We start from the raw sequence: 21,358 nt of genomic DNA, 5'->3' as shown, positions 1-21,358 counted from the left end.
AACAACAACTGTATTGAAGTCAAATTTCCAAGCACTTTTTTTAATCTTGCAGCGCTTGTTTTATCTTGGAAGCTTATTACACAAAGTTTTGTTCAGCTGCTGCTCTGTTAGGTATGATTTTGATAAGATGTGCTTGCTATTTGATGGCAGCGTACTCCCATATGGTCTAATGGTTAGGATTCCTGGCTTTCACCCAGGCGGCCCGGGTTCGATTCCCGGTGTGGGAACGTATTATTTTTCGTTTGTAACCAGTAACATAAACAACAACTGTATTGAAGTCAAATTTCCAAGCATTTTTATTATGTTTGCAGCGGTTGTTTTATCTTGGAAGCTTATTACACAAAGTTTTGTTCAGCTGCTGCTCTGTTAGGTATGATTTTGATAACATGTGCTTGCTATTTGATGGCAGCGTTCTCCCATATGGTCTAGTGGTTAGGATTCCTGGCTTTCACCCAGGCGGCCCGGGTTCGATTCCCGGAGTGGGAACGTATTATTTTTCGTTTGTAACCAGTAACATAAACAACAACTGTATTGAAGTCAAATTTCCAAGCATTTTTATTATGTTTGCAGCGTTTGATTTATCTTGGAAGCTTATTACACAAAGTTTTGTTCAGCTGCTGCTCTGTTAGGTATGATTTTGATAGGATGTGCTTTCGATTTGGTGGCAGCGTACTCCCATATGGTCTAGTGGTAAGGATTCCTGGCTTTCACCCAGGCGGCCCGGGTTCGATTCCCGGTGTGGGAACGTATTATTTTTCGTTTGTAACCAGTAACATAAACAACAACTGTATTGAAGTCAAATTTCCAAGCATTTTTATTATGATTGCAGCGGTTGATTTATCTTGGAAGCTTATTACACAAAGTTTTGTTCAGCTGCTGCTCTGTTAGGTATGATTTTGATAAGATGTGCTTTCGATTTGATGGCAGCGTACTCATATATGGTCAGTGGTTAGGATTCCTGGCTTTCACCCAGGCGGCCCGGGTTCGATTCCTGGTGTGGGAACGTATTAGTGTTCGTTTGTAACCACTAACGTAAACAACAACTGTATTGAAGTCAAATTTCTAAGCATTTTCATTATGTTTGCAGCGGTTGATTCATCTTGGAAGCTTATTACACAAAGTTTTGTTCAGCTGCTGCACTGTTAGGTATGATTTTGATAAGATGTGCTTTCTATTTGATGGCAGCGTTCTCCCATATGGTCTAGTGGTTAGGATTCCTGGCTTTCACCCAGGCGGCCCGGGTTCGATTCCCGGTGTGGGAAAGTAATTTTTTTCGTTTGTAACCAGTATGATAAACAACAACTGTATTTAAGTCAAATTTCCAAGCATTTTTTATATGTTTGCAGCGGTTGTTTTATCTTTGAAGCTTATTACACAAAGTTTGGTTCAGCTGCTGCTCTGTTAGGTATGATTTTCATAAGATGTGCTTTCGATTTGATGGCAGCGTACTCCCATATGGTCTAGTGGTTGGGATGCCTGGCTTTCACCCAGGCGGCCCGGATTCGATTCCCGGTGTGGGAACGTATTATTTTTCGTTTGTAACCAGTAACATAAACAACAACTGTATTGAAGTCAAATTTCCAAGCATTTTTATTATGTTTGCAGCGGTTGTTTTATCTTGGAAGCTTATTACACAAAGTTTTGTTCAGCTGCTGCTCTGTTAGGTATGATTTTGATAAGATGTGCTTTCGATTCGATGGCAGCGTACTCCCATATGGTCTAGTGCTTAGGATTCCTGGATTTAACGCAGGCGGCCCGGGTTCGATTCCCGGTGTGGGAACGTATTGATGTTCGTGTGTAACCAGTAACATAAACAACAACTGTATTGAAGTAAAATTTCCAAGCATTTTTATTATATTTGCAGCGGTTGATTTATCTTGGAAGCTTATTACACAAAGTTTTGTTATGCTGCTGCTCTGTTAGGTATGATTTTGATAAGATGTGCTTTCGATTTGATGGCAGCGTACTCCCATATGGTCTAGTGGTTAGGATTACTGGCTTTCACCCAGGCGGCCCGGGTTCGATTCCCGGTGTGGGAACGTATTATTTTTCGTTTTTAACCAGTAACATAAACAACAACTGTATTGAAGTCAAATTTCCAAGCATTTTTATTATGTTTGCAGCGGTTGTTTTATCTTGGAAGCTTATTACACAAAGTTTTGTTCAGCTGCTGCTCTGTTAGGTATGATTTTGATAAGATGTGCTTTCGATTTGATGGCAGCGTTCTCCCATATGGTCTAGTGGTTAGGATTCCTGGCTTTCACCCAGGCGGCCCGGGTTCGATTCCCGGTGTGGGAGCGTATTATTTTTCGTTTGTAACCAGTAACATAAACAACAACTGTATTGAAGTCAAATTTGCAAGCATTTTTAATATGTTTGCAGCGGTTGTTTTATCTTTGAAGCTTATTACACAAAGTTTTGTTCAGCTGCTGCTCTGTTAGGTATGATTTTGATAAGATGTGCTTTCGATTTGATGGCAGCGTTCTCCCATATGGTCTAGTGGTTAGGATTCCTGGCTTTACCCCAGGCGGCCCGGGTTCGATTCCCGGTGTGGGAACGTATTATTTTTCGTTTGTAACCAGTAACATAAACAACAACTGTATTGGAGTCAAATTTCCAAGCATTTTTTTATGTTTGCAGCGCTTGTGTTATCTTGGAAGCTTATTACACAAAGTTAGTTCAGCTGCTGCTCTGTTAGGTATGATTTTGATAAGATGTGCTTTCGATTTGATGGCAGCGTACTCCCATATGGTCTAGTATTTAGGTTTCCTGGCTTTCACCCAGGCGGCCCGGGTTCGATTCCCGGTGTGGGAGCGTACTATTTTTCGTTTTTAACCAGTAACATAAACAACAACTGTATTGTAGTCAAATTTCCAAGCATTTTTATTATGTTTGCAGCGGTTGATTTATCTTGGAAGCTTATTACACAAAGTTTTGTTCAGCTGCTGCTCTGTAAGGTATGATTTTGATAAGATGTGCTTTCGATTTGATGGCAGCGTACTCCCATATGGTCTAGTGGTTAGGATTCCTGGCTTTCACCCAGGCGGCCCGGGTTCGATTCCCGGTGTTGGAACGTATTCATTTTAGTTTGTAACCAGTAATATAAACAACAACTGTATTGAAGTCAAATTTCCAAGCATTTTTATTATGTTTGCAGCGGTGGTTTTATCTTCGAAGCTTATTACACAAAGTTTTGTTCAGCTGCTGCTCTGTTAGGTATGATTTTGATAAGATGTGCTTTCGATTTGGTGGCAGCGTACTCCCATATGGTCTAGTGCTTAGGATTCCTGGCTTTCACCCAGGCGGCCCGGGTTCGATTACCGGTGTGGGAACGTATTAGTGTTAGTTTGTAACCAGTAACATAAACAACAACAGTATTGAAGTCAAATTTCCAAGAATTTTTATTATGTTTGCAGCGGTTGATTAATCTTGGAAGCTTATTACACAAAGTTTTGTTCAGCTGCTGCTCTGTTAGGTATGATTTTTATAAGATGTGCTTTCGATTTGATGGCAGTGTACTCCCATATGGTCCAGTGGTTAGGATTCCTGGCTTTCACCCAGGCGGCCCGGTTTCGTTTACCGGTGTGGGAACGTATTATTTTTCGTTTGTAACCAGTAACATAAACAACAACTGTATTGAAGTCAAATTTCCAAGAATTTTTATTATGTTTGCAGCGGTTGATTTATCTTGGAAGCTTATTACATAAAGTTTTGTTCAGCTGCTGCTCTGTTAGGTATGATTTTGATAAGATGTGCTTTCGATTTGATGGCAGCGTACTCCCATAGGGTATAGTGGTTAGGATTCCTGGCTTTCACCCAGGCGGCCCGGGTTCGAATTCTGGTGTGGGAACGTATTATTTTTCGTTTGTAACCAGTAACATAAACAACAACTGTATTGAAGTCAAATTTCCAAGAATTTTTATTATGTTTGCAGCGGTTGATTTATCTTGGAAGCTTATTACACAAAGTTTTGTTATGCTGCTGCTCTGTTAGGTATGATTTTGATAAGATGTGCTTTCGATTTGATGGAAGCGTACTCCCATATGGTCTAGTGGTTAGGATTACTGGCTTTCACCCAGGCGGCCCGGTTTCAATTCCCGGTGTGGGAACGTATTATTTTTCGTTTGTAACCGGTAACATAAACAACAACTGTATTGAAGTCCAATTTCCCAGCATTTTTAATATGTTTGCAGCGGTTGTTTTATCTTTGAAGCTTATTACACAAAGGTTTGTTCAGCTGCTGCTCTGTTAGGTATGATTTTGATAAGATGTGCGTTCTATTTGATGGCAGCCTTCTCACATTTGGTCTAGTGGTTAGGATTCCTGGCTTTCACCCAGGCGGCCCGGGTTCGATTCCCTGTGTGGGAACGTATTATTTTTCGTTTTTAACCAGTAACATAAACAACAACTGTATTGAAGTCAAATTTCCAAGCATTTTTTTATGTTTGCAGCGCTTGTTTTATCTTTGAAGCTTATTACACAAAGTTTTGTTCAGCTGCTGCTCTGTTAGGCATGATTTTGATAATATGTGCTTTCTATTTGATGGCAGCGTTCTCCCATATGGTCTAGTAGTTAGGATTCCTGGCTTTCACCCAGGCGGCCCGGGTTCGATTCCCAGTGTGGGAACGTACTATTTTTCGTTTGTAACCAGTAACATAAACAACAACTGTATTGAAGTCAAATTTCCAAGCATATTTTTTATGTTTGCAGCGGTTGTTTTATCTTGGAAGCTTATTACACAAAGTTTTGTTCAGCTGCTGCTCTGTTAGGTATGATTTTGATAAGATGTGCTTTCTATTTGATGGCAGCGTTCTCCCATATGGTCTAGTGGTTAGGATTCCTGGCTTTCACCCAGGATGCCCGGGTTCGATTCCCGGTGTGGGAACGTATTATTTGTCGTTTGTAACCAGTAACATAAACAACAACTGTATTGAAGTCAAATTTCCAAGCATTTTTATTATATTTGCAGCGGTTGTTTTATCTTGGAAGCTTATTACACAAAGTTTTGTTCAGCTGCTGCTCTGTTAGGTATGATTTTGATAAGATGTCCTTTCGATTTGATGGCAGCGTTCTCCCATATGGTCTAGTGGTTAGGATTCCTGGCTTTCACCCAGGCGGCCCGGGTTCGATTCCCGGTGTGGGAACGTATTATTTTTCGTTTGTAACCAGTAATATAAACAACAACTGTATTGAAGTCAAATTTCCAAGCATTTTTCATGTTTGCAGCGGTTGTTTTATCTTTGAAGCTTGTTACACAAAGTTTTGTTCAGCTGCTGCTCTGTTAGGTATGATTTTGATAAGATGTGCGTTCTATTTGATGGCTGCGTTCTCCCATATGGTCTAGTGGTTAGGATTCCTGGCTTTCACCCAGGCGGCCCGGGTTCGATTCCCGGTGTGGGAACGTATTATTTTTCGTTTGTAACCAGTAACATAAACAACAACTGTATTGAAGTCAAATTTCCAAGCTTTTTTTTTTGTTTGCAGCGCTTGTTTTATCTTTGAAGCTTATTACACAAAGTTTTGTTCAGCTGCTGCTCTGTTAGGTATGATTTTGATAAGATGTGCTTTCTATTTGATGGCAGCGTTCTCCCATATGGTCTAGTAGTTAGGATTCCTGGCTTTCACCCAGGCGTCCCGGGTTCGATTCCCGGTGTGGGAACGTATTATTTTTCGTTTGTAACCAGTAACATAAACAGCAACTGTATTGAAGTCAAATTTCCAAGCATTTTTTTTTATGTTTGCAGCGCTTGTTTTATCTTGGAAGCTTATTACACAAAGGTCTGTTCAGCTGCTGCTCTGTTAGGTATTATTTTGATAAGATGTGCTTTCGATTTGATGGCAGCGTTCTCCCATATGGTCTAGTGGTTAGGATTCCTGGCTTTCACCCAGGCGGCCCGGGTTCGATTCCCGGTGTGGGAACGTATTATTTTTCGTTTGTAACCAGTAACATAAACAACAACTGTATTGAAGTCAAATTTCCAAGCATTTTTTTTATGTTTGCAGCGCTTGTTTTACCTTCGAAGCTTATTACACAAAGTTTTGTTCAGCTGCTGCTCTGTTAGGTATGATTTTGATAAGATGTGCTTTCGATTTGATGGCAGCGTTCTCCCATATTGTCCAGTGGTTAGGATTCCCGGCTTTCACCCAGGCGGCCCGGGTTCGATTCCCGGTGTGGGAACGTATTATTTTTCGTTTTTAACCAGTAACATAAACAACAACTGTATTGAAGTCAAATTTCCAAGCATTTTTTTTATGTTTGCAGCGGTTGTTTTATCTTGGAAGCTTATTACACAAAGTTTTGTTCAGCTGCTGCTCTGTTAGGTATGATTTTGATAAGATGTGCTTTCTGTTTGATGGCAGCGTTCTCCCATATGGTCTAGTGGTTAGGATTCCTGGCTTTCACCCAGGATGCCCGGGTTCGATTCCCGGTGTGGGAACGTATTATTTTTCGTTTGTAACCAGTAACATAAACAACAACTGTATTGAAGTCAAATTTCCAAGCATTTTTAATATGTTTGCAGCGGTTGTTTTATCTTTGAAGCTTATTACACAAAGTATTGTTCAGCTGCTGCTCTGTTAGGTATGATTTTGATAAGATGTGCGTTCTATTTGATGGCAGCGTTCTCCCATATGGTCTAGTGGTTAAGATTCCTGGCTCTCACCCAGGCGGCCCGGGTTCGATTCCCGGTGTGGGAACGTATTTTCTTTCGATTGTAACCAGTAACATAAACAACAACTGTATTGAAGTCAAATTTCCAAGCATTTTTAATATGTTTGCAGCGGTTGTTTTATCTTTGAAGCTTATTACACAAAGTTTTGTTCAGCTGCTGCTCTGTTAGGTATGATTTTGATAAGATGTGCGTTCTATTTGATGGCAGCGTTCTCCCATATGGTCTAGTGGTTAGGATTCCTGGCTTTCACCCAGGCGGCCCGGGTTCGATTCCTGGTGTGGGAACGTATTATTTTTCGTTTGTAACCAGTAACATAAACAACAACTGTATTGAAGTCAAATTTCCAAGCATTTTTATTATGTTTGCAGCGGTTGTTTTATCTTGGAAGCTTATTACACAAAGTTTTGTTCAGCTGCTGCTCTGTTAGGTATGATTTTGATAAGATGTGCTTTCGATTTGATGGCAGCGTTCTCCCATATGGTCTAGTGGTTAGGATTCCTGGCTTTCACCCAGGCGGCCCGGGTTCGATTCCCGGTGTGGGAACGTATTATTTTTCGTTTGTAACCAGTAACATAAACAACAACTGTATTGAAGTCAAATTTCCAAGCATTTTTATTATGTTTGCAGCGGTTGTTTTATCTTGGAAGCTTATTACACAAAGTTTTGTTCAGCTGCTGCTCTGTTAGGTATGATTTTGATAAGATGTGCTTTCGATTTGATGGCAGCGTTCTCCCATATGGTCTAGTGGTTAGGATTCCTGGCTTTAACCCAGGCGGCCCGGGTTCGATTCCCGGTGTGGGAACGTATTATTTTTCGTTTGTAACCAGTAACATAAACAACAACTGTATTGAAGTCAAATTTCCAAGCATTTTTAATATGTTTTCAGCGGTTTTTTTTATCTTTGAAGCTTATTACACAAAGTTTTGTTAAGCTGTTGCTCTGTTAGGTATGATTTTGATAAGATGTGCTTTCTATTTGATGGCAGCGTTCTCCCATATGGTCTAGTGGTTAGGATTCCTGGCTTTCACCCAGGCGGCCCGGGTTCGATTCCCGGTGTGGGAACGTATTATTTTTCGTTTGTAACCAGTAACATAAACAACAACTGTATTGAAGTCAAATTTCCAAGCATTTTTAATATGTTTGCAGCGGTTTATTTTATCTTTGAAGCTTATTACACAAAGTTTTGTTCAGCTGTTGCTCTGTTAGGTATGATTTTGATAAGATGTGCTTTCTATTTGATGGCAGCGTTCTCCCATATGGTCTAGTGGTTAGGATTCCTGGCTTTCACCCAGGCGGCCCGGGTTCGATTCCCGGTGTGGGAACGTATTATTTTTCGTTTGTAACCAGTAACATACACAACAACTGTATTGAAGTCAAATTTCCAAGTATTTTTTTTTATCTTTGCAGCGCTTGTTTTATCTTGGAAGCTTATTACACAAAGTTTTGTTCAGCTGCTGCTCTGTTAGGTATGATTTTGATAAGATGTGCTTTCTATTTGATGGCAGCGTTCTCCCATATGGTCTAGTGGTTAGGATTCCTGGCTTTCACCCAGGCGGCCCGGGTTCGATTCCCGGTGTGGGAACGTATTATTTTTCGTTTGTAACCAGTAACATAAACAACAACTGTATTGAAGTCAAATTTCCAAGCATTTTTAATATGTTTGCAGCGGTTTATTTTATCTTTGAAGCTTATTACACAAAGTTTTGTTCAGCTGTTGCTCTGTTAGGTATGATTTTGATAAGATGTGCTTTCTATTTGATGGCAGCGTTCTCCCATATGGTCTAGTGGTTAGGATTCCTGGCTTTCACCCAGGCGGCCCGGGTTCGATTCCCGGTGTGGGAACGTATTATTTTTCGTTTGTAACCAGTAACATACACAACAACTGTATTGAAGTCAAATTTCCAAGTATTTTTTTTTATCTTTGCAGCGCTTGTTTTATCTTGGAAGCTTATTACACAAAGTTTTGTTCAGCTGCTGCTCTGTTAGGTATGATTTTGATAAGATGTGCTTTCTATTTGATGGCAGCGTTCTCCCATATGGTCTAGTGGTTAGGATTCCTGGCTTTCACCCAGGCGGCCCGGGTTCGATTCCCGGTGAGGGAACGTATTATTTTTCGTTTGTAACCAGTAACATAAACAACAACTGTATTGAAGTCAAATTTCCAAGCATTTTTAATATATTTGCAGCTGTTTTTTTTTATCTTTGAAGCTTATTACACAAAGTTTTGTTCAGCTGTTGCTCTGTTAGGTATGATTTTGATAAGATGTGCTTTCTATTTGATGGCAGCGTTCTCCCATATTGTCTAGTGGTTAGGATTCCTGGCTTTCACCCAGGCGGCCCGGGTTCGATTCCCGGTGTGGGAACGTATTATTTTTCGTTTGTAACCAGTAACATAAACAACAACTGTATTGAAGTCAAATTTCCAAGCATTTTTTTTTATCTTTGCAGCGCTTGTTTTACCTTCGAAGCTTATTACACAAAGTATTGTTCAGCTGCTGCTCTGTTAGGTATGATTTTGATAAGATGTGCTTTCTATTTGATGGCAGCGTTCTCCCATATGGTCTAGTGGTTAGGATTCCTGGCTTTCACCCAGACGGCCCGGGTTCGATTCCCGGTGTGGGAACGTATTATTTTTCGTTTGTAACCAGTAACATAAACAACAACTGTATTGAAGTCAAATTTCCAAGCATTTTTTTTATGTTTGCAGCGCTGGTTTTATCTTTGAAGCTTATTACACAAAGTTTTGTTCAGCTGCTGCTCTGTTAGGTATGATTTTGATAAGATGTGCTTTCGATTTGATGGCAGCGTTCTCCCATATGGTCTAGTGGTTAGGATTCCTGGCTTTCACCCAGGCGGCCCGGGTTCGATTCCCGGTGTGGGAACGTATTATTTTTCGTTGGTAACCAGTAACATAAACAACAACTGTATTGAAGTCAAATTTCCAAGCATTTTTAATATGTTTGCAGCGCTTGTTTTATATTTGAAGCTTATTACACAAAGTTTTGTTCAGCTGCTGCTCTGTTAGGTATGATTTTGATAAGATGTGCTTTCTATTTGATGGCAGCGTTCTCCCATATGGTCTAGTGGTTAGGATTCCTGGCTTTCACCCAGGCGGCCCGGGTTCGATTCCCGGTGTGGGAACGTATTATTTTTCGTTTGTAACCAGTAACATAAACAACAACTGTATTGAAGTCAAATTTCCAAGCATATTTTTTATGTTTGCAGCGCTTGTTTTATCTTGGAAGCTTATTACACATAGTTTTGTTCAGCTGCTGCTCTGTTAGGTATGATTTTGATAAGATGTTCTTTCGATTTGATGGCAGCGTTCTCCCATATGGTCCAGTTGTTAGGATTCCTGGCTTTCACCCAGGCGGCCCGGGTTCGATTCCCGGTGTGGGATCGTATTATTTTTCGTGTTTAACCAGTAACATAAACAACAACTGTATTGAAGTCAAATTTCCAAGCATTTTTTTTATGTTTGCAGCGCTTGTTTTATCTTTGAAGCTTATTACACAAAGTAGTGTTCAGCTGCTGCTCTGTTAGGTATGATTTTGATAAGATGTGCTTTCGATTTGATGGCAGCGTTCTCCCATATGGTCTAGTGGTTAGGATTCCTGGCTTTCACCCAGGCGGCCCGGGTTCGATTCCCGGTGTGGGAACGTATTATTTTTCGTTTGTAACCAGTAACATAAACAACAACTGTATTGAAGTCAAATTTCCAATCATTTTTTTTATGTTTGCAGTGCTTGTTTTATCTTTGAAGCTTATTACACAAAGTTTTGTTCAGCTGCTGCTCTGTTAGGTATGATTTTGATAAGATGTTCTTTCTATTTGATGGCAGCGTTCTCCCATATGGTCTAGTGGTTAGGATTCCTGGCTTTCACCCAGGCGGCCCGGGTTCGATTCCCGGTGTGGGAACGTATTATTTTTCGTTTGTTCCCAGTAACATAAACAACAACTGTATTGAAGTCAAATTTCCAAGCATTTTTAATATGTTTGCAGCGGTTTATTTTATCTTTGAAGCTTATTACACAAAGTTTTGTTCAGCTGTTGCTCTGTTAGGTATGATTTTGATAAGATGTGCTTTCTATTTGATGGCAGCGTTCTCCCATATGGTCTAGTGGTTAGGATTCCTGGCTTTCACCCAGGCGGCCCGGGTTCGATTCCCGGTGTGGGAACGTATTATTTTTCGTTTGTAACCAGTAACATACACAACAACTGTATTGAAGTCAAATTTCCAAGTATTTTTTTTTATCTTTGCAGCGCTTGTTTTATCTTGGAAGCTTATTACACAAAGTTTTGTTCAGCTGCTGCTCTGTTAGGTATGATTTTGATAAGATGTGCTTTCTATTTGATGGCAGCGTTCTCCCATATGGTCTAGTGGTTAGGATTCCTGGCTTTCACCCAGGCGGCCCGGGTTCGATTCCCGGTGTGGGAACGTATTATTTTTCGTTTGTAACCAGTAACATAAACAACAACTGTATTGAAGTCAAATTTCCAAGCATTTTTAATATATTTGCAGCTGTTTTTTTTTATCTTTGAAGCTTTTTACACAAAGTTTTGTTCAGCTGTTGCTCTGTTAGGTATGATTTTGATAAGATGTGCTTTCTATTTGATGGCAGCGTTCTCCCATATTGTCTAGTGGTTAGGATTCCTGGCTTTCACCCAGGCGGCCCGGGTTCGATTCCCGGTGTGGGAACGTATTATTTTTCGTTTGTAACCAGTAACATAAACAACAACTGTATTGAAGTCAAATTTCCAAGCATTTTTTTTTATCTTTGCAGCGCTTGTTTTACCTTCGAAGCTTATTACACAAAGTATTGTTCAGCTGCTGCTCTGTAAGGTATGATTTTGATAAGATGTGCTTTCTATTTGATGGCAGCGTTCTCCCATATGGTCTAGTGGTTAGGATTCCTGGCTTTCACCCAGACGGCCCGGGTTCGATTCCCGGTGTGGGAACGTATTATTTTTCGTTTGTAACCAGTAACATAAACAACAACTGTATTGAAGTCAAATTTCCAAGCATTTTTTTTATGTTTGCAGCGCTGGTTTTATCTTTGAAGCTTATTACACAAAGTTTTGTTCAGCTGCTGCTCTGTTAGGTATGATTTTGATAAGATGTGCTTTCGATTTGATGGCAGCGTTCTCCCATATGGTCTAGTGGTTAGGATTCCTGGCTTTCACCCAGGCGGCCCGGGTTCGATTCCCGGTGTGGGAACGTATTATTTTTCGTTTGTAACCAGTAACATAAACAACAACTGTATTGAAGTCAAATTTCCAAGCATTTTTAATATGTTTGCAGCGCTTGTTTTATATTTGAAGCTTATTACACAAAGTTTTGTTCAGCTGCTGCTCTGTTAGGTATGATTTTGATAAGATGTGCTTTCTATTTGATGGCAGCGTTCTCCCATATGGTCTAGTGGTTAGGATTCCTGGCTTTCACCCAGGCGGCCCGGGTTCGATTCCCGGTGTGGGAACGTATTATTTTTCGTTTGTAACCAGTAACATAAACAACAACTGTATTGAAGTCAAATTTCCAAGCATATTTTTTATGTTTGCAGCGCTTGTTTTATCTTGGAAGCTTATTACACATAGTTTTGTTCAGCTGCTGCTCTGTTAGGTATGATTTTGATAAGATGTTCTTTCGATTTGATGGCAGCGTTCTCCCATATGGTCCAGTTGTTAGGATTCCTGGCTTTCACCCAGGCGGCCCGGGTTCGATTCCCGGTGTGGGATCGTATTATTTTTCGTGTTTAACCAGTAACATAAACAACAACTGTATTGAAGTCAAATTTCCAAGCATTTTTTTTATGTTTGCAGCGCTTGTTTTATCTTTGAAGCTTATTACACAAAGTAGTGTTCAGCTGCTGCTCTGTTAGGTATGATTTTGATAAGATGTGCTTTCGATTTGATGGCAGCGTTCTCCCATATGGTCTAGTGGTTAGGATTCCTGGCTTTCACCCAGGCGGCCCGGGTTCGATTCCCGGTGTGGGAACGTATTATTTTTCGTTTGTAACCAGTAACATAAACAACAACTGTATTGAAGTCAAATTTCCAATCATTTTTTTTATGTTTGCAGTGCTTGTTTTATCTTTGAAGCTTATTACACAAAGTTTTGTTCAGCTGCTGCTCTGTTAGGTATGATTTTGATAAGATGTTCTTTCTATTTGATGGCAGCGTTCTCCCATATGGTCTAGTGGTTAGGATTCCTGGCTTTCACCCAGGCGGCCCGGGTTCGATTCCCGGTGTGGGAACGTATTATTTTTCGTTTGTTCCCAGTAACATAAACAACAACTGTATTGAAGTCAAATTTCCAAGCATTTTTAATATGTTTGCAGCGGTTGTTTTATCTTGGAAGCTTATTACACAAAGTATTGTTCAGCTGCTGCTCTGTTAGGTATGATTTTGATAAGATGTGCTTTCGATTTGATGGCAGCGTTCTCCCATATGGTCTAGTGGTTAGGATTCCTGGCTTTCACCCAGGCGGCCCGGGTTCGATTCCCGGTGTGGGATCGTATTATTTTTCGTGTTTAACCAGTAACATAAACAACAACTGTATTGAAGTCAAATTTCCAAGCATTTTTTTTATGTTTGCAGCGCTTGTTTTATCTTTGAAGCTTATTACACAAAGTAGTGTTCAGCTGCTGCTCTGTTAGGTATGATTTTGATAAGATGTGCTTTCGATTTGATGGCAGCGTTCTCCCATATGGTCTAGTGGTTAGGATTCCTGGCTTTCACCCAGGCGGCCCGGGTTCGATTCCCGGTGTGGGAACGTATTATTTTTCGTTTGTAACCAGTAACATAAACAACAACTGTATTGAAGTCAAATTTCCAATCATTTTTTTTATGTTTGCAGTGCTTGTTTTATCTTTGAAGCTTATTACACAAAGTTTTGTTCAGCTGCTGCTCTGTTAGGTATGATTTTGATAAGATGTTCTTTCTATTTGATGGCAGCGTTCTCCCATATGGTCTAGTGGTTAGGATTCCTGGCTTTCACCCAGGCGGCCCGGGTTCGATTCCCGGTGTGGGAACGTATTATTTTTCGTTTGTTCCCAGTAACATAAAAAACAACTGTATTGAAGTCAAATTTCCAAGCATTTTTAATATGTTTGCAGCGGTTGTTTTATCTTGGAAGCTTATTACACAAAGTATTGTTCAGCTGCTGCTCTGTTAGGTATGATTTTGATAAGATGTGCTTTCGATTTGATGGCAGCGTTCTCCCATATGGTCTAGTGGTTAGGATTCCTGGCTTTCACCCAGGCGGCCCGGGTTCGATTCCCGGTGTGGGAACGTATTATTTTTCGTTTGTAACCAGTAACATAAACAACTGTATTGAAGTCAAATTTCCAAGCATTTTTATTATGTTTGCAGCGCTTGTTTTATCTTCGAAGCTTATTACACAAAGTTTTGTTCAGCTGCTGCTCTGTTAGGTATGATTTTGATAAGATGTGCTTTCTATTTGATGGCAGCGTTCTCCCATATGGTCTAGTGGTTAGGATTCCTGGCTTTCACCCAGGATGCCCGGGTTCGATTCCCGGTGTGGGAACGTATTATTTTTCGTTTGTAACCAGTAACATAAACAACAACTGTATTGAAGTCAAATTTCCAAGCATTTTTATTATGTTTGCCGCGGTTGTTTTATCTTGGAAGCTTATTACACGACGTTTTGTTCAGCTGCTGCTCGGTTAGGTATGATTTTGATAAGATGTGCTTTCGATTTGATGGCAGCGTTCTCCCATATGGTCTAGTGGTTAGGATTCCTGGCTTTCACCCAGGCGGCCCGGGTTCGATTCCCGGTGTGGGAGCGTATTATTTTTCGTTTGTAACCAGTAACATAAACAACAACTGTATTGAAGTCAAATTTCCAAGCATTTTTTTTATGTTTGCAGCGCTTGTTTTATCTTGGAAGCTTATTACACAAAGTTTTGTTCAGCTGCTGCTCTGTTAGGTATGATTTTGATAAGATGTGCTTTCTATTTGATGGCAGCGTTCTCCCATATGGTCTAGTGGTTAGGATTCCTGGCTTTCACCCAGGCGGCCCGGGTTCGATTCCCGGTGTGGGACCGTATTATTTTTCGTTTGTAACCAGTAACATAAACAACAACTGTATTGAAGTCAAATTTCCAAGCATTTTTTTTATGTTTGCAGCGCTTGTTTTATCTTCGAAGCTTATTACACAAAGTATTGTTCAGCTGCTGCTCTGTTAGGTATGATTTTGATAAGCTGTGCTTTCGATTCGATGGAACCGTTCTCCCATATGGTCTAGTGGTTAGGATTCCTGGCTTTCACCCAGGCGGCCCGGGTTCGATTCCCGGTGTGGGAACGTATTGTTTTTCGTTTGTACCCAGTAACATAAACAACAACTGTATTGAAGTCAAATTTCCAAGCATTTTTTTTATGTTTGCAGCGCTTGTTTTATCTTGGAAGCTTATTTCACAAAGTATTGTTCAGCTGCTGCTCTGTTAGGTATGATTTTGATAAGATGTGCTTTCGATTTGATGGCAGCGTTCTCCCATATGGTCTAGTGGTTAGGATTCCTGGCTTTCACCCAGGCGGCCCGGGTTCGATTCCCGGTGTGGGAACGTATTATTTTTCGTTGGTAACCAGTAACATAAACAACAACTGTATTGAAGTCAAATTTGCAAGATTTTTTAATATGTTTGCAGCGATTGTTTTATCTTTGAAGCTTATTACACAAAGTTTTGTTCAGCTGCTGCTCTGTTAGGTATGATTTTGATAAGATGTGCTTTCTATTTAGTGGCAGCGTTCGCCCATATGGTCTAGTGGTTAGGATTCCTGGCTTTCACCCAGGCGGCCCGGTTCGATTCCCGGTGTGGGAACGTATTATTTTTCGTTTGTACCCAGTAACATAAACAACAACTGTATTGAAGTCAAATTTCCAAGCATTTTTTTTATGTTTGCAGCGCTTGTTTTATCTTGGAAGCTTATTTCACAAAGTATTGTTCAGCTGCTGCTCTGTTAGGTATGATTTTGATAAGATGTGCTTTCGATTTGATGGCAGCGTTCTCCCATATGGTCTAGTGGTTAGGATTCCTGGCTTTCACTCAGGCGGCCCGGGTTCGATTCCCGGTGTGGGAACGTATTATTTTTCGTTGGTAACCAGTAACATAAACAACAACTGTATTGAAGTCAAATTTCCAAGATTTTTTAATATGTTTGGAGCGATTGTTTTATCTTTGAAGCTTATTACACAAAGTTTTGTTCAGCTGCTGCTCTGTTAGGTATGATTTTGATAAGATGTGCTTTCTATTTGGTGGCAGCGTTCTCCCATATGGTCTAGTGGTTAGGATTCCTGGCTTTCACCCAGGCGGCCCGGTTCGATTCCCGGTGTGGGAACGTATTATTTTTCGTTTGTACCCAGTAACATAAACAACAACTGTATTGAAGTCAAATTTCCAAGCATTTTTTTTATGTTTGCAGCGCTTGTTTTATCTTGGAAGCTTATTACACAAAGTATTGTTCAGCTGCTGCTCTGTTAGGTATGATTTTGATAAGATGTGCTTTCGATTTGATGGCAGCGTTCTCCCATATGGTCTAGTGGTTAGGATTCCTGGCTTTCACCCAGGCGGCCCGGGTTCGATTCCCGGTGTGGGAAATGAATTATTTTTCGTTTTTAACCAGTAACATAAACAACAACTGTATTGAAGTCAAATTTCCAAGCATTTTTTTTATGTTTGCAGCGCTTGTTTTATCTTGGAAGCTTATTTCACAAAGTATTGTTCAGCTGCTGCTCTGTTAGGTATGATTTTGATAAGATGTGCTTTCGATTTGATGGCAGCGTTCTCCCATATGGTCTAGTGGTTAGGATTCCTGGCTTTCACCCAGGCGGCCGGGGTTCGATTCCCGGTGTGGGAACGTATTATTTTTTGTTTGTAACCAGTTACATAAACAACAACTGTATTGAAGTCAAATTTCCAAGCATTTTTTTTATTTTTGCAGCGCTTGTTTTATCTTCGAAGCTTATTACACAAAGTATTGTTCAGCTGCTGCTCTGTTAGGTATGATTTTGATAAGATGTGCTTTCGATTTGATGGCAGCGTTCTCCCATATGGTCTAGTGGTTAGGATTCCTGGCTTTCACCCAGGCGGCCCGGGTTCGATTCCCGGTGTGGGAACGTATTATTTTTTGTTTGTAACCAGTAACATAAACAACAACTGTATTGAAGTCAAATTTCCAAGCATTTTTTTATGTTTGCAGCGTTTGTTTTATCTTGGAAGCTTATTACACAAAGTTTTGGTTCAGCTGCTGCTCTGTTAGGTATGATTTTGATAAGATGTGCTTTCTATTTGATGGCAGCGTTCTCCCATATGGTCTAGTGGTTAGGATTCCTGGCTTTCACCCAGGCGGCCCGGGTTCGATTCCCGGTGTGGGATCGTATTATTTTTCGTGTTTAACCAGTAACATAAACAACAACTGTATTGAAGTCAAATTTCCAAGCATTTTTTTTATATTTGCAGCGTTTGTTTTATCTTGGAAGCTTATTACACAAAGTTTTGTTCAGCTGCTGCTCTGTTAGGTATGATTTTGATAAGATGTACGTTATATGTGATGGCAGCGTTCTCCCATATGGTCTAGTGGTTAGGATTCCTGGCTTTCACCCAGGCGGCCCGGGTTCGATTCCCGGTGTGGGAACGTATTATTTTTCGTTTGTAACCAGTAACATAAACAACAACTGTATTGAAGTCAAATTTCCAAGCATTTTTTTATGTTTGCAGCGCTTGTTTTATCTTTGAAGCTTATTACACAAAGTATTGTTCAGCTGCTGCTCTGTTAGGTATGATTTTGATAAGATGTGCTTTCGATTTGATGGCAGCGTTCTCCCATATGGTCTAGTGGTTAGGATTCCTGGCTTTCACCCAGGCGGCCCGGGTTCGATTCCCGGTGTGGGAACGTATTATTTTTCGTTTGTAACCAGTAACATAAACAACAACTGTATTGAAGTCAAATTTCCAAGCATTTTTTTTATGTTTGCAGCGCTTGTTTTATCTTTGAAGCTTATTACACAAAGTTTTGTTCAGCTGCTGCTCTGTTAGGTATGATTTTTATAAGATGTGCTTTCTATTTGATGGCAGCGTTCTCCCATATGGTCTAGTGGTTAGGATTCCTGGCTTTCACCCAGGCGGCCCGGGTTCGATTCCCGGTGTGGGAACGTATTATTTTTCGTTTGTACCCAGTAACATAAACAACAACTGTATTGAAGTCAAATTTCCAAGCATTTTTAATATGTTTGCAGCGGTTGTTATATCTTTGAAGCTTATTACACAAAGTTTTGTTCAGCTGCTACTCTGTTAGGTATGATTTTAATAAGATGTGCTTTCTATTTGATGGCAGCGTTCTCCCATATGGTCTAGTGGTTAGGATTCCTGGCTTTCACCCAGGCGGCCCGAGTTCGATTCCCGGTGTGGGAACGTATTATTTTTCGTTTGTAACCAGTAACATAAACAACAACTGTATTGAAGTCAAATTTCCAAGCATTTTTAATATGTTTGCAGCGGTTGTTTTATCTTTGAAGCTTATTACACAAAGTTTTGTTCAGCTGCTGCTCCGTAAGGTATGATTTTGATAAGATGTGCTTTCTATTTGATGGCAGCGTTCTCCCATATGGTCTAGTGGTTAGGATTCCTGGCTTTCACCCAGGCGGCCCGGGTTCGATTCCCGGTGTGGGAACGTATTATTTTTCGTTTGTAACCAGTAACATAAACAACAACTGTATTGAAGTCAAATTTCCAAGTATTTTTTTTATGTTTGCAGCGCTTGTTTTATCTTCGAAGCTTATTACACAAAGTATTGTTCAGCTGCTGCTCTGTTAGGTATGATTTTTATAAGATGTGCTTTCTATTTGATGGCAGCGTTCTCCCATATGGTCTAGTGGTTAGGATTCCTGGCTTTCACCCAGGCGGCCCGGGTTCGATTCCCGGTGTGGGAACGTATTATTTTTCGTTTGTAACCAGTAACATAAACAACAACTGTATTGAAGTCAAATTTCCAAGCATTTTTTTTATGTTTGCAGCGCTTGTTTTATCTTGGAAGCTTATTACACAAAGTTTTGTTCAGCTGCTGCTCTGTTAGGTATGATTTTGATAAGATGTGCTTTCGATTTGATGGCAGCGTTCTCCCATATGGTCTAGTGGTTAGGATTCCTGGCTTTCACCCAGGCGTCCCGGGTTCGATTCCCGGTGTGAGATCGTATTATTTTTCGTGTTTAACCAGTAACATAAACAACAACTGTATTGAAGTCAAATTTCCAAGCATTTTTTTTTATGTTTGCAGCGCTTGTTTTATCTTTGAAGCTTATTACACAAAGTAGTGTCAAGCTGCTGCTCTGTTAGGTATGATTTTGATAAGATGTGCTTTCGATTTGATGGCAGCGTTCTCGCATATGGTCTAGTGGTTAGGATTCCTGGCTTTCACCCAGGCGGCCCGGGTTCGATTCCCGGTGTGGGAACGTATTTTTTTTTGTTTGTAACCAGTAACATAAACAACAACTGTATTGAAGTCAAATTTCCAAGCCTTTTTCTTATATTTGCAGCGTTTGTTTTATCTTGGAAGCTTATTACACAAAGTTTTGTTCAGCTGCTGCTCTGTTAGGTATGATTTTGATAAGATGTGCTTTCTATTTGATGGCAGCGTTCTCCAATATGGTCCAGTGGTTAGGATTCCTGGCTTTCACCCAGGCGGCCCGGGTTCGATTCCCGGTGTGGGATCGTATTATTTTTCGTTTGTAACCAGTAACATAAACAACAACTGTATTGAAGTCAAATTTCCAAGCATTTTTTTTATGTTTGCAGCGCTTGTTTTATCTTTGTAGCTTATTACACAAAGTAGTGTTCAGCTGCTGCTCTGTTAGGTATGATTTTGATAAGATGTGCTTTCTATTTGGTGGCAGCGTTCTCCCATATGGTCTAGTGGTTAGGATTCCTGGCTTTCACCCAGGCGGCCCGGGTTCGATTCCCGGTGTGGGAACGTATTATTTTTCGTTTGTACCCAGTAACATAAACAACAACTGTATTGAAGTCAAATTTGCAAGATTTTTTAATATGTTTGCAGCGATTGTTTTATCTTTGAAGCTTATTACACAAAGTTTTGTTCAGCTGCTGCTCTGTTAGGTATGATTTTGATAAGATGTGCTTTCTATTTGATGGCAGCGTTCTCCCATATGGTCTAGTGGTTAGGATTCCTGGCTTTCACCCAGGCGGCCCGGTTCGATTCCCGGTGTGGGAACGTATTATTTTTCGTTTGTACCCAGTAACATAAACAACAACTGTATTGAAGTCAAATTTCCAAGCATTTTTTTTATGTTTGCAGCGCTTGTTTTATCTTGGAAGCTTATTTCACAAAGTATTGTTCAGCTGCTGCTCTGTTAGGTATGATTTTGATAAGATGTGCTTTCGATTTGATGGCAGCGTTCTCCCATATGGTCTAGTGGTTAGGATTCCTGGCTTTCACCCAGGCGGCCCGGGTTCGATTCCCGGTGTGGGAACGTATTATTTTTCGTTGGTAACCAGTAACATAAACAACAACTGTATTGAAGTCAAATTTGCAAGATTTTTTAATATGTTTGGAGCGATTGTTTTATCTTTGAAGCTTATTACACAAAGTTTTGTTCAGCTGCTGCTCTGTTAGGTATGATTTTTATAAGATGTGCTTTCTATTTGATGGCAGCGTTCTCCCATATGGTCTAGTGGTTAGGATTCCTGGCTTTCACCCAGGCGGCCCGGGTTCGATTCCCGGTGTGGGAACGTATTATTTTTCGTTTGTACCCAGTAACATAAACAACAACTGTATTGAAGTCAAATTTCCAAGCATTTTTAATATGTTTGCAGCGGTTGTTATATCTTTGAAGCTTATTACACAAAGTTTTGTTCAGCTGCTACTCTGTTAGGTATGATTTTAATAAGATGTGCTTTCTGTTTGATGGCAGCGTTCTCCCATATGGTCTAGTGGTTAGGATTCCTGGCTTTCACCCAGGCGGCCCGGGTTCGATTCCCGGTGTGGGAACGTATTATTTTTCGTTTGTAACCAGTAACATAAACAACAACTGTATTGAAGTCAAATTTCCAAGCATTTTTAATATGTTTGCAGCGGTTGTTTTATCTTTGAAGCTTATTACACAAAGTTTTGTTCAGCTGCTGCTCCGTAAGGTATGATTTTGATAAGATGTGCTTTCTATTTGATGGCAGCGTTCTCCCATATGGTCTAGTGGTTAGGATTCCTGGCTTTCACCCAGGCGGCCCGGGTTCGATTCCCGGTGTGGGAACGTATTATTTTTCGTTGGTAACCAGTAACATAAACAACAACTGTATTGAAGTCAAATTTGCAAGATTTTTTAATATGTTTGCAGCGATTGTTTTATCTTTGAAGTTTATTACACAAAGTTTTGTTCAGCTGCTGCTCTGTTAGGTATGATTTTGATAAGATGTGCTTTCTATTTGATGGCAGCGTTCTCCCATATGGTCTAGTGGTTAGGATTCCTGGCTTTCACCCAGGCGGCCCGGTTCGATTCCCGGTGTGGGAACGTATTATTTTTCGTTTGTACCCAGTAACATAAACAACAACTGTATTGAAGTCAAATTTCCAAGCATTTTTTTTATGTTTGCAGCGCTTGTTTTATCTTGGAAGCTTATTTCACAAAGTATTGTTCAGCTGCTGCTCTGTTAGGTATGATT

The 21,358-nt window shown here is 40.3% G+C and overlaps 75 non-coding genes across 75 annotated transcripts; all 75 read left to right on the top strand.

The window, feature by feature from the left end:
* The first annotated feature begins 155 nt into the window (after positions 1-155).
* Positions 156-227, top strand: Trnae-uuc (transfer RNA glutamic acid (anticodon UUC)). The gene has a single exon. It is a non-coding gene; the product is annotated as a tRNA-Glu (tRNA).
* A 187-nt stretch (positions 228-414) lies between these two features.
* Positions 415-486, top strand: Trnae-uuc (transfer RNA glutamic acid (anticodon UUC)). Its single transcript has one exon. It is a non-coding gene; the product is annotated as a tRNA-Glu (tRNA).
* A 187-nt stretch (positions 487-673) lies between these two features.
* Positions 674-745, top strand: Trnae-uuc (transfer RNA glutamic acid (anticodon UUC)). The gene has a single exon. It is a non-coding gene; the product is annotated as a tRNA-Glu (tRNA).
* Positions 746-1,190: 445 nt separating this feature from the next.
* Positions 1,191-1,262, top strand: Trnae-uuc (transfer RNA glutamic acid (anticodon UUC)). Its single transcript has one exon. It is a non-coding gene; the product is annotated as a tRNA-Glu (tRNA).
* Positions 1,263-1,449: 187 nt separating this feature from the next.
* On the top strand, positions 1,450-1,521 carry Trnae-uuc (transfer RNA glutamic acid (anticodon UUC)). The gene has a single exon. It is a non-coding gene; the product is annotated as a tRNA-Glu (tRNA).
* Positions 1,522-1,967: 446 nt separating this feature from the next.
* On the top strand, positions 1,968-2,039 carry Trnae-uuc (transfer RNA glutamic acid (anticodon UUC)). Its single transcript has one exon. It is a non-coding gene; the product is annotated as a tRNA-Glu (tRNA).
* A 187-nt stretch (positions 2,040-2,226) lies between these two features.
* Positions 2,227-2,298, top strand: Trnae-uuc (transfer RNA glutamic acid (anticodon UUC)). Its single transcript has one exon. It is a non-coding gene; the product is annotated as a tRNA-Glu (tRNA).
* A 703-nt stretch (positions 2,299-3,001) lies between these two features.
* On the top strand, positions 3,002-3,073 carry Trnae-uuc (transfer RNA glutamic acid (anticodon UUC)). The gene has a single exon. It is a non-coding gene; the product is annotated as a tRNA-Glu (tRNA).
* Positions 3,074-3,260: 187 nt separating this feature from the next.
* Trnae-uuc (transfer RNA glutamic acid (anticodon UUC)) lies at positions 3,261-3,332 on the top strand. Its single transcript has one exon. It is a non-coding gene; the product is annotated as a tRNA-Glu (tRNA).
* Positions 3,333-3,519: 187 nt separating this feature from the next.
* Trnae-uuc (transfer RNA glutamic acid (anticodon UUC)) lies at positions 3,520-3,591 on the top strand. Its single transcript has one exon. It is a non-coding gene; the product is annotated as a tRNA-Glu (tRNA).
* Positions 3,592-4,037: 446 nt separating this feature from the next.
* On the top strand, positions 4,038-4,109 carry Trnae-uuc (transfer RNA glutamic acid (anticodon UUC)). Its single transcript has one exon. It is a non-coding gene; the product is annotated as a tRNA-Glu (tRNA).
* A 185-nt stretch (positions 4,110-4,294) lies between these two features.
* Trnae-uuc (transfer RNA glutamic acid (anticodon UUC)) lies at positions 4,295-4,368 on the top strand. Its single transcript has one exon. It is a non-coding gene; the product is annotated as a tRNA-Glu (tRNA).
* Positions 4,369-4,554: 186 nt separating this feature from the next.
* Positions 4,555-4,626, top strand: Trnae-uuc (transfer RNA glutamic acid (anticodon UUC)). Its single transcript has one exon. It is a non-coding gene; the product is annotated as a tRNA-Glu (tRNA).
* Positions 4,627-4,813: 187 nt separating this feature from the next.
* Positions 4,814-4,885, top strand: Trnae-uuc (transfer RNA glutamic acid (anticodon UUC)). Its single transcript has one exon. It is a non-coding gene; the product is annotated as a tRNA-Glu (tRNA).
* A 187-nt stretch (positions 4,886-5,072) lies between these two features.
* Positions 5,073-5,144, top strand: Trnae-uuc (transfer RNA glutamic acid (anticodon UUC)). The gene has a single exon. It is a non-coding gene; the product is annotated as a tRNA-Glu (tRNA).
* A 185-nt stretch (positions 5,145-5,329) lies between these two features.
* Trnae-uuc (transfer RNA glutamic acid (anticodon UUC)) lies at positions 5,330-5,401 on the top strand. The gene has a single exon. It is a non-coding gene; the product is annotated as a tRNA-Glu (tRNA).
* A 186-nt stretch (positions 5,402-5,587) lies between these two features.
* On the top strand, positions 5,588-5,659 carry Trnae-uuc (transfer RNA glutamic acid (anticodon UUC)). Its single transcript has one exon. It is a non-coding gene; the product is annotated as a tRNA-Glu (tRNA).
* A 188-nt stretch (positions 5,660-5,847) lies between these two features.
* On the top strand, positions 5,848-5,919 carry Trnae-uuc (transfer RNA glutamic acid (anticodon UUC)). The gene has a single exon. It is a non-coding gene; the product is annotated as a tRNA-Glu (tRNA).
* Positions 5,920-6,106: 187 nt separating this feature from the next.
* Positions 6,107-6,178, top strand: Trnae-uuc (transfer RNA glutamic acid (anticodon UUC)). Its single transcript has one exon. It is a non-coding gene; the product is annotated as a tRNA-Glu (tRNA).
* A 187-nt stretch (positions 6,179-6,365) lies between these two features.
* Trnae-uuc (transfer RNA glutamic acid (anticodon UUC)) lies at positions 6,366-6,437 on the top strand. Its single transcript has one exon. It is a non-coding gene; the product is annotated as a tRNA-Glu (tRNA).
* A 187-nt stretch (positions 6,438-6,624) lies between these two features.
* Trnae-cuc (transfer RNA glutamic acid (anticodon CUC)) lies at positions 6,625-6,696 on the top strand. The gene has a single exon. It is a non-coding gene; the product is annotated as a tRNA-Glu (tRNA).
* A 187-nt stretch (positions 6,697-6,883) lies between these two features.
* Trnae-uuc (transfer RNA glutamic acid (anticodon UUC)) lies at positions 6,884-6,955 on the top strand. The gene has a single exon. It is a non-coding gene; the product is annotated as a tRNA-Glu (tRNA).
* A 187-nt stretch (positions 6,956-7,142) lies between these two features.
* On the top strand, positions 7,143-7,214 carry Trnae-uuc (transfer RNA glutamic acid (anticodon UUC)). Its single transcript has one exon. It is a non-coding gene; the product is annotated as a tRNA-Glu (tRNA).
* Positions 7,215-7,661: 447 nt separating this feature from the next.
* On the top strand, positions 7,662-7,733 carry Trnae-uuc (transfer RNA glutamic acid (anticodon UUC)). The gene has a single exon. It is a non-coding gene; the product is annotated as a tRNA-Glu (tRNA).
* A 188-nt stretch (positions 7,734-7,921) lies between these two features.
* On the top strand, positions 7,922-7,993 carry Trnae-uuc (transfer RNA glutamic acid (anticodon UUC)). Its single transcript has one exon. It is a non-coding gene; the product is annotated as a tRNA-Glu (tRNA).
* A 188-nt stretch (positions 7,994-8,181) lies between these two features.
* On the top strand, positions 8,182-8,253 carry Trnae-uuc (transfer RNA glutamic acid (anticodon UUC)). The gene has a single exon. It is a non-coding gene; the product is annotated as a tRNA-Glu (tRNA).
* Positions 8,254-8,441: 188 nt separating this feature from the next.
* Positions 8,442-8,513, top strand: Trnae-uuc (transfer RNA glutamic acid (anticodon UUC)). The gene has a single exon. It is a non-coding gene; the product is annotated as a tRNA-Glu (tRNA).
* A 188-nt stretch (positions 8,514-8,701) lies between these two features.
* Positions 8,702-8,773, top strand: Trnae-uuc (transfer RNA glutamic acid (anticodon UUC)). The gene has a single exon. It is a non-coding gene; the product is annotated as a tRNA-Glu (tRNA).
* A 189-nt stretch (positions 8,774-8,962) lies between these two features.
* On the top strand, positions 8,963-9,034 carry Trnae-uuc (transfer RNA glutamic acid (anticodon UUC)). Its single transcript has one exon. It is a non-coding gene; the product is annotated as a tRNA-Glu (tRNA).
* A 188-nt stretch (positions 9,035-9,222) lies between these two features.
* On the top strand, positions 9,223-9,294 carry Trnae-uuc (transfer RNA glutamic acid (anticodon UUC)). Its single transcript has one exon. It is a non-coding gene; the product is annotated as a tRNA-Glu (tRNA).
* Positions 9,295-9,481: 187 nt separating this feature from the next.
* On the top strand, positions 9,482-9,553 carry Trnae-uuc (transfer RNA glutamic acid (anticodon UUC)). The gene has a single exon. It is a non-coding gene; the product is annotated as a tRNA-Glu (tRNA).
* A 187-nt stretch (positions 9,554-9,740) lies between these two features.
* Trnae-uuc (transfer RNA glutamic acid (anticodon UUC)) lies at positions 9,741-9,812 on the top strand. The gene has a single exon. It is a non-coding gene; the product is annotated as a tRNA-Glu (tRNA).
* Positions 9,813-9,999: 187 nt separating this feature from the next.
* Positions 10,000-10,071, top strand: Trnae-uuc (transfer RNA glutamic acid (anticodon UUC)). Its single transcript has one exon. It is a non-coding gene; the product is annotated as a tRNA-Glu (tRNA).
* A 187-nt stretch (positions 10,072-10,258) lies between these two features.
* Trnae-uuc (transfer RNA glutamic acid (anticodon UUC)) lies at positions 10,259-10,330 on the top strand. Its single transcript has one exon. It is a non-coding gene; the product is annotated as a tRNA-Glu (tRNA).
* Positions 10,331-10,517: 187 nt separating this feature from the next.
* Positions 10,518-10,589, top strand: Trnae-uuc (transfer RNA glutamic acid (anticodon UUC)). The gene has a single exon. It is a non-coding gene; the product is annotated as a tRNA-Glu (tRNA).
* A 188-nt stretch (positions 10,590-10,777) lies between these two features.
* Positions 10,778-10,849, top strand: Trnae-uuc (transfer RNA glutamic acid (anticodon UUC)). The gene has a single exon. It is a non-coding gene; the product is annotated as a tRNA-Glu (tRNA).
* Positions 10,850-11,037: 188 nt separating this feature from the next.
* Trnae-uuc (transfer RNA glutamic acid (anticodon UUC)) lies at positions 11,038-11,109 on the top strand. Its single transcript has one exon. It is a non-coding gene; the product is annotated as a tRNA-Glu (tRNA).
* Positions 11,110-11,298: 189 nt separating this feature from the next.
* On the top strand, positions 11,299-11,370 carry Trnae-uuc (transfer RNA glutamic acid (anticodon UUC)). The gene has a single exon. It is a non-coding gene; the product is annotated as a tRNA-Glu (tRNA).
* Positions 11,371-11,558: 188 nt separating this feature from the next.
* Positions 11,559-11,630, top strand: Trnae-uuc (transfer RNA glutamic acid (anticodon UUC)). The gene has a single exon. It is a non-coding gene; the product is annotated as a tRNA-Glu (tRNA).
* Positions 11,631-11,817: 187 nt separating this feature from the next.
* On the top strand, positions 11,818-11,889 carry Trnae-uuc (transfer RNA glutamic acid (anticodon UUC)). Its single transcript has one exon. It is a non-coding gene; the product is annotated as a tRNA-Glu (tRNA).
* A 187-nt stretch (positions 11,890-12,076) lies between these two features.
* On the top strand, positions 12,077-12,148 carry Trnae-uuc (transfer RNA glutamic acid (anticodon UUC)). The gene has a single exon. It is a non-coding gene; the product is annotated as a tRNA-Glu (tRNA).
* A 187-nt stretch (positions 12,149-12,335) lies between these two features.
* Positions 12,336-12,407, top strand: Trnae-uuc (transfer RNA glutamic acid (anticodon UUC)). The gene has a single exon. It is a non-coding gene; the product is annotated as a tRNA-Glu (tRNA).
* A 187-nt stretch (positions 12,408-12,594) lies between these two features.
* Trnae-uuc (transfer RNA glutamic acid (anticodon UUC)) lies at positions 12,595-12,666 on the top strand. The gene has a single exon. It is a non-coding gene; the product is annotated as a tRNA-Glu (tRNA).
* Positions 12,667-12,853: 187 nt separating this feature from the next.
* Positions 12,854-12,925, top strand: Trnae-uuc (transfer RNA glutamic acid (anticodon UUC)). Its single transcript has one exon. It is a non-coding gene; the product is annotated as a tRNA-Glu (tRNA).
* A 187-nt stretch (positions 12,926-13,112) lies between these two features.
* Trnae-uuc (transfer RNA glutamic acid (anticodon UUC)) lies at positions 13,113-13,184 on the top strand. Its single transcript has one exon. It is a non-coding gene; the product is annotated as a tRNA-Glu (tRNA).
* A 187-nt stretch (positions 13,185-13,371) lies between these two features.
* Trnae-uuc (transfer RNA glutamic acid (anticodon UUC)) lies at positions 13,372-13,443 on the top strand. The gene has a single exon. It is a non-coding gene; the product is annotated as a tRNA-Glu (tRNA).
* A 187-nt stretch (positions 13,444-13,630) lies between these two features.
* Positions 13,631-13,702, top strand: Trnae-uuc (transfer RNA glutamic acid (anticodon UUC)). The gene has a single exon. It is a non-coding gene; the product is annotated as a tRNA-Glu (tRNA).
* A 187-nt stretch (positions 13,703-13,889) lies between these two features.
* Positions 13,890-13,961, top strand: Trnae-uuc (transfer RNA glutamic acid (anticodon UUC)). The gene has a single exon. It is a non-coding gene; the product is annotated as a tRNA-Glu (tRNA).
* Positions 13,962-14,145: 184 nt separating this feature from the next.
* Trnae-uuc (transfer RNA glutamic acid (anticodon UUC)) lies at positions 14,146-14,217 on the top strand. Its single transcript has one exon. It is a non-coding gene; the product is annotated as a tRNA-Glu (tRNA).
* A 187-nt stretch (positions 14,218-14,404) lies between these two features.
* Trnae-uuc (transfer RNA glutamic acid (anticodon UUC)) lies at positions 14,405-14,476 on the top strand. Its single transcript has one exon. It is a non-coding gene; the product is annotated as a tRNA-Glu (tRNA).
* A 187-nt stretch (positions 14,477-14,663) lies between these two features.
* Positions 14,664-14,735, top strand: Trnae-uuc (transfer RNA glutamic acid (anticodon UUC)). Its single transcript has one exon. It is a non-coding gene; the product is annotated as a tRNA-Glu (tRNA).
* A 187-nt stretch (positions 14,736-14,922) lies between these two features.
* Positions 14,923-14,994, top strand: Trnae-uuc (transfer RNA glutamic acid (anticodon UUC)). Its single transcript has one exon. It is a non-coding gene; the product is annotated as a tRNA-Glu (tRNA).
* Positions 14,995-15,181: 187 nt separating this feature from the next.
* Positions 15,182-15,253, top strand: Trnae-uuc (transfer RNA glutamic acid (anticodon UUC)). Its single transcript has one exon. It is a non-coding gene; the product is annotated as a tRNA-Glu (tRNA).
* A 445-nt stretch (positions 15,254-15,698) lies between these two features.
* On the top strand, positions 15,699-15,770 carry Trnae-uuc (transfer RNA glutamic acid (anticodon UUC)). The gene has a single exon. It is a non-coding gene; the product is annotated as a tRNA-Glu (tRNA).
* A 187-nt stretch (positions 15,771-15,957) lies between these two features.
* Trnae-uuc (transfer RNA glutamic acid (anticodon UUC)) lies at positions 15,958-16,028 on the top strand. The gene has a single exon. It is a non-coding gene; the product is annotated as a tRNA-Glu (tRNA).
* A 187-nt stretch (positions 16,029-16,215) lies between these two features.
* Positions 16,216-16,287, top strand: Trnae-uuc (transfer RNA glutamic acid (anticodon UUC)). The gene has a single exon. It is a non-coding gene; the product is annotated as a tRNA-Glu (tRNA).
* A 188-nt stretch (positions 16,288-16,475) lies between these two features.
* On the top strand, positions 16,476-16,547 carry Trnae-uuc (transfer RNA glutamic acid (anticodon UUC)). The gene has a single exon. It is a non-coding gene; the product is annotated as a tRNA-Glu (tRNA).
* Positions 16,548-16,734: 187 nt separating this feature from the next.
* Positions 16,735-16,806, top strand: Trnae-uuc (transfer RNA glutamic acid (anticodon UUC)). The gene has a single exon. It is a non-coding gene; the product is annotated as a tRNA-Glu (tRNA).
* Positions 16,807-16,993: 187 nt separating this feature from the next.
* Trnae-uuc (transfer RNA glutamic acid (anticodon UUC)) lies at positions 16,994-17,065 on the top strand. Its single transcript has one exon. It is a non-coding gene; the product is annotated as a tRNA-Glu (tRNA).
* A 187-nt stretch (positions 17,066-17,252) lies between these two features.
* Trnae-uuc (transfer RNA glutamic acid (anticodon UUC)) lies at positions 17,253-17,324 on the top strand. The gene has a single exon. It is a non-coding gene; the product is annotated as a tRNA-Glu (tRNA).
* A 186-nt stretch (positions 17,325-17,510) lies between these two features.
* Trnae-uuc (transfer RNA glutamic acid (anticodon UUC)) lies at positions 17,511-17,582 on the top strand. The gene has a single exon. It is a non-coding gene; the product is annotated as a tRNA-Glu (tRNA).
* A 187-nt stretch (positions 17,583-17,769) lies between these two features.
* Positions 17,770-17,841, top strand: Trnae-uuc (transfer RNA glutamic acid (anticodon UUC)). Its single transcript has one exon. It is a non-coding gene; the product is annotated as a tRNA-Glu (tRNA).
* Positions 17,842-18,028: 187 nt separating this feature from the next.
* On the top strand, positions 18,029-18,100 carry Trnae-uuc (transfer RNA glutamic acid (anticodon UUC)). Its single transcript has one exon. It is a non-coding gene; the product is annotated as a tRNA-Glu (tRNA).
* Positions 18,101-18,287: 187 nt separating this feature from the next.
* Positions 18,288-18,359, top strand: Trnae-uuc (transfer RNA glutamic acid (anticodon UUC)). The gene has a single exon. It is a non-coding gene; the product is annotated as a tRNA-Glu (tRNA).
* A 187-nt stretch (positions 18,360-18,546) lies between these two features.
* Positions 18,547-18,618, top strand: Trnae-uuc (transfer RNA glutamic acid (anticodon UUC)). The gene has a single exon. It is a non-coding gene; the product is annotated as a tRNA-Glu (tRNA).
* Positions 18,619-18,805: 187 nt separating this feature from the next.
* Positions 18,806-18,877, top strand: Trnae-uuc (transfer RNA glutamic acid (anticodon UUC)). Its single transcript has one exon. It is a non-coding gene; the product is annotated as a tRNA-Glu (tRNA).
* Positions 18,878-19,065: 188 nt separating this feature from the next.
* Trnae-uuc (transfer RNA glutamic acid (anticodon UUC)) lies at positions 19,066-19,137 on the top strand. Its single transcript has one exon. It is a non-coding gene; the product is annotated as a tRNA-Glu (tRNA).
* Positions 19,138-19,324: 187 nt separating this feature from the next.
* Trnae-uuc (transfer RNA glutamic acid (anticodon UUC)) lies at positions 19,325-19,396 on the top strand. The gene has a single exon. It is a non-coding gene; the product is annotated as a tRNA-Glu (tRNA).
* A 187-nt stretch (positions 19,397-19,583) lies between these two features.
* Positions 19,584-19,655, top strand: Trnae-uuc (transfer RNA glutamic acid (anticodon UUC)). The gene has a single exon. It is a non-coding gene; the product is annotated as a tRNA-Glu (tRNA).
* Positions 19,656-19,842: 187 nt separating this feature from the next.
* On the top strand, positions 19,843-19,913 carry Trnae-uuc (transfer RNA glutamic acid (anticodon UUC)). Its single transcript has one exon. It is a non-coding gene; the product is annotated as a tRNA-Glu (tRNA).
* Positions 19,914-20,100: 187 nt separating this feature from the next.
* Positions 20,101-20,172, top strand: Trnae-uuc (transfer RNA glutamic acid (anticodon UUC)). The gene has a single exon. It is a non-coding gene; the product is annotated as a tRNA-Glu (tRNA).
* A 187-nt stretch (positions 20,173-20,359) lies between these two features.
* Trnae-uuc (transfer RNA glutamic acid (anticodon UUC)) lies at positions 20,360-20,431 on the top strand. The gene has a single exon. It is a non-coding gene; the product is annotated as a tRNA-Glu (tRNA).
* A 187-nt stretch (positions 20,432-20,618) lies between these two features.
* Positions 20,619-20,690, top strand: Trnae-uuc (transfer RNA glutamic acid (anticodon UUC)). The gene has a single exon. It is a non-coding gene; the product is annotated as a tRNA-Glu (tRNA).
* A 187-nt stretch (positions 20,691-20,877) lies between these two features.
* Trnae-uuc (transfer RNA glutamic acid (anticodon UUC)) lies at positions 20,878-20,949 on the top strand. Its single transcript has one exon. It is a non-coding gene; the product is annotated as a tRNA-Glu (tRNA).
* A 187-nt stretch (positions 20,950-21,136) lies between these two features.
* On the top strand, positions 21,137-21,207 carry Trnae-uuc (transfer RNA glutamic acid (anticodon UUC)). Its single transcript has one exon. It is a non-coding gene; the product is annotated as a tRNA-Glu (tRNA).
* Positions 21,208-21,358: the final 151 nt, after the last annotated feature.

The sequence above is a fragment of the Euprymna scolopes genome, chromosome 28, assembly GCF_053919585.1.
Source record: "Euprymna scolopes isolate OS-2025 chromosome 28, ASM5391958v1, whole genome shotgun sequence".
In the NCBI taxonomy this organism is placed as follows: Eukaryota; Metazoa; Mollusca; class Cephalopoda; order Sepiida; family Sepiolidae; genus Euprymna; species Euprymna scolopes.
Note: the sequence above shows the minus strand (reverse complement) of the source record. Positions and strands in the feature narration are given on the sequence as shown.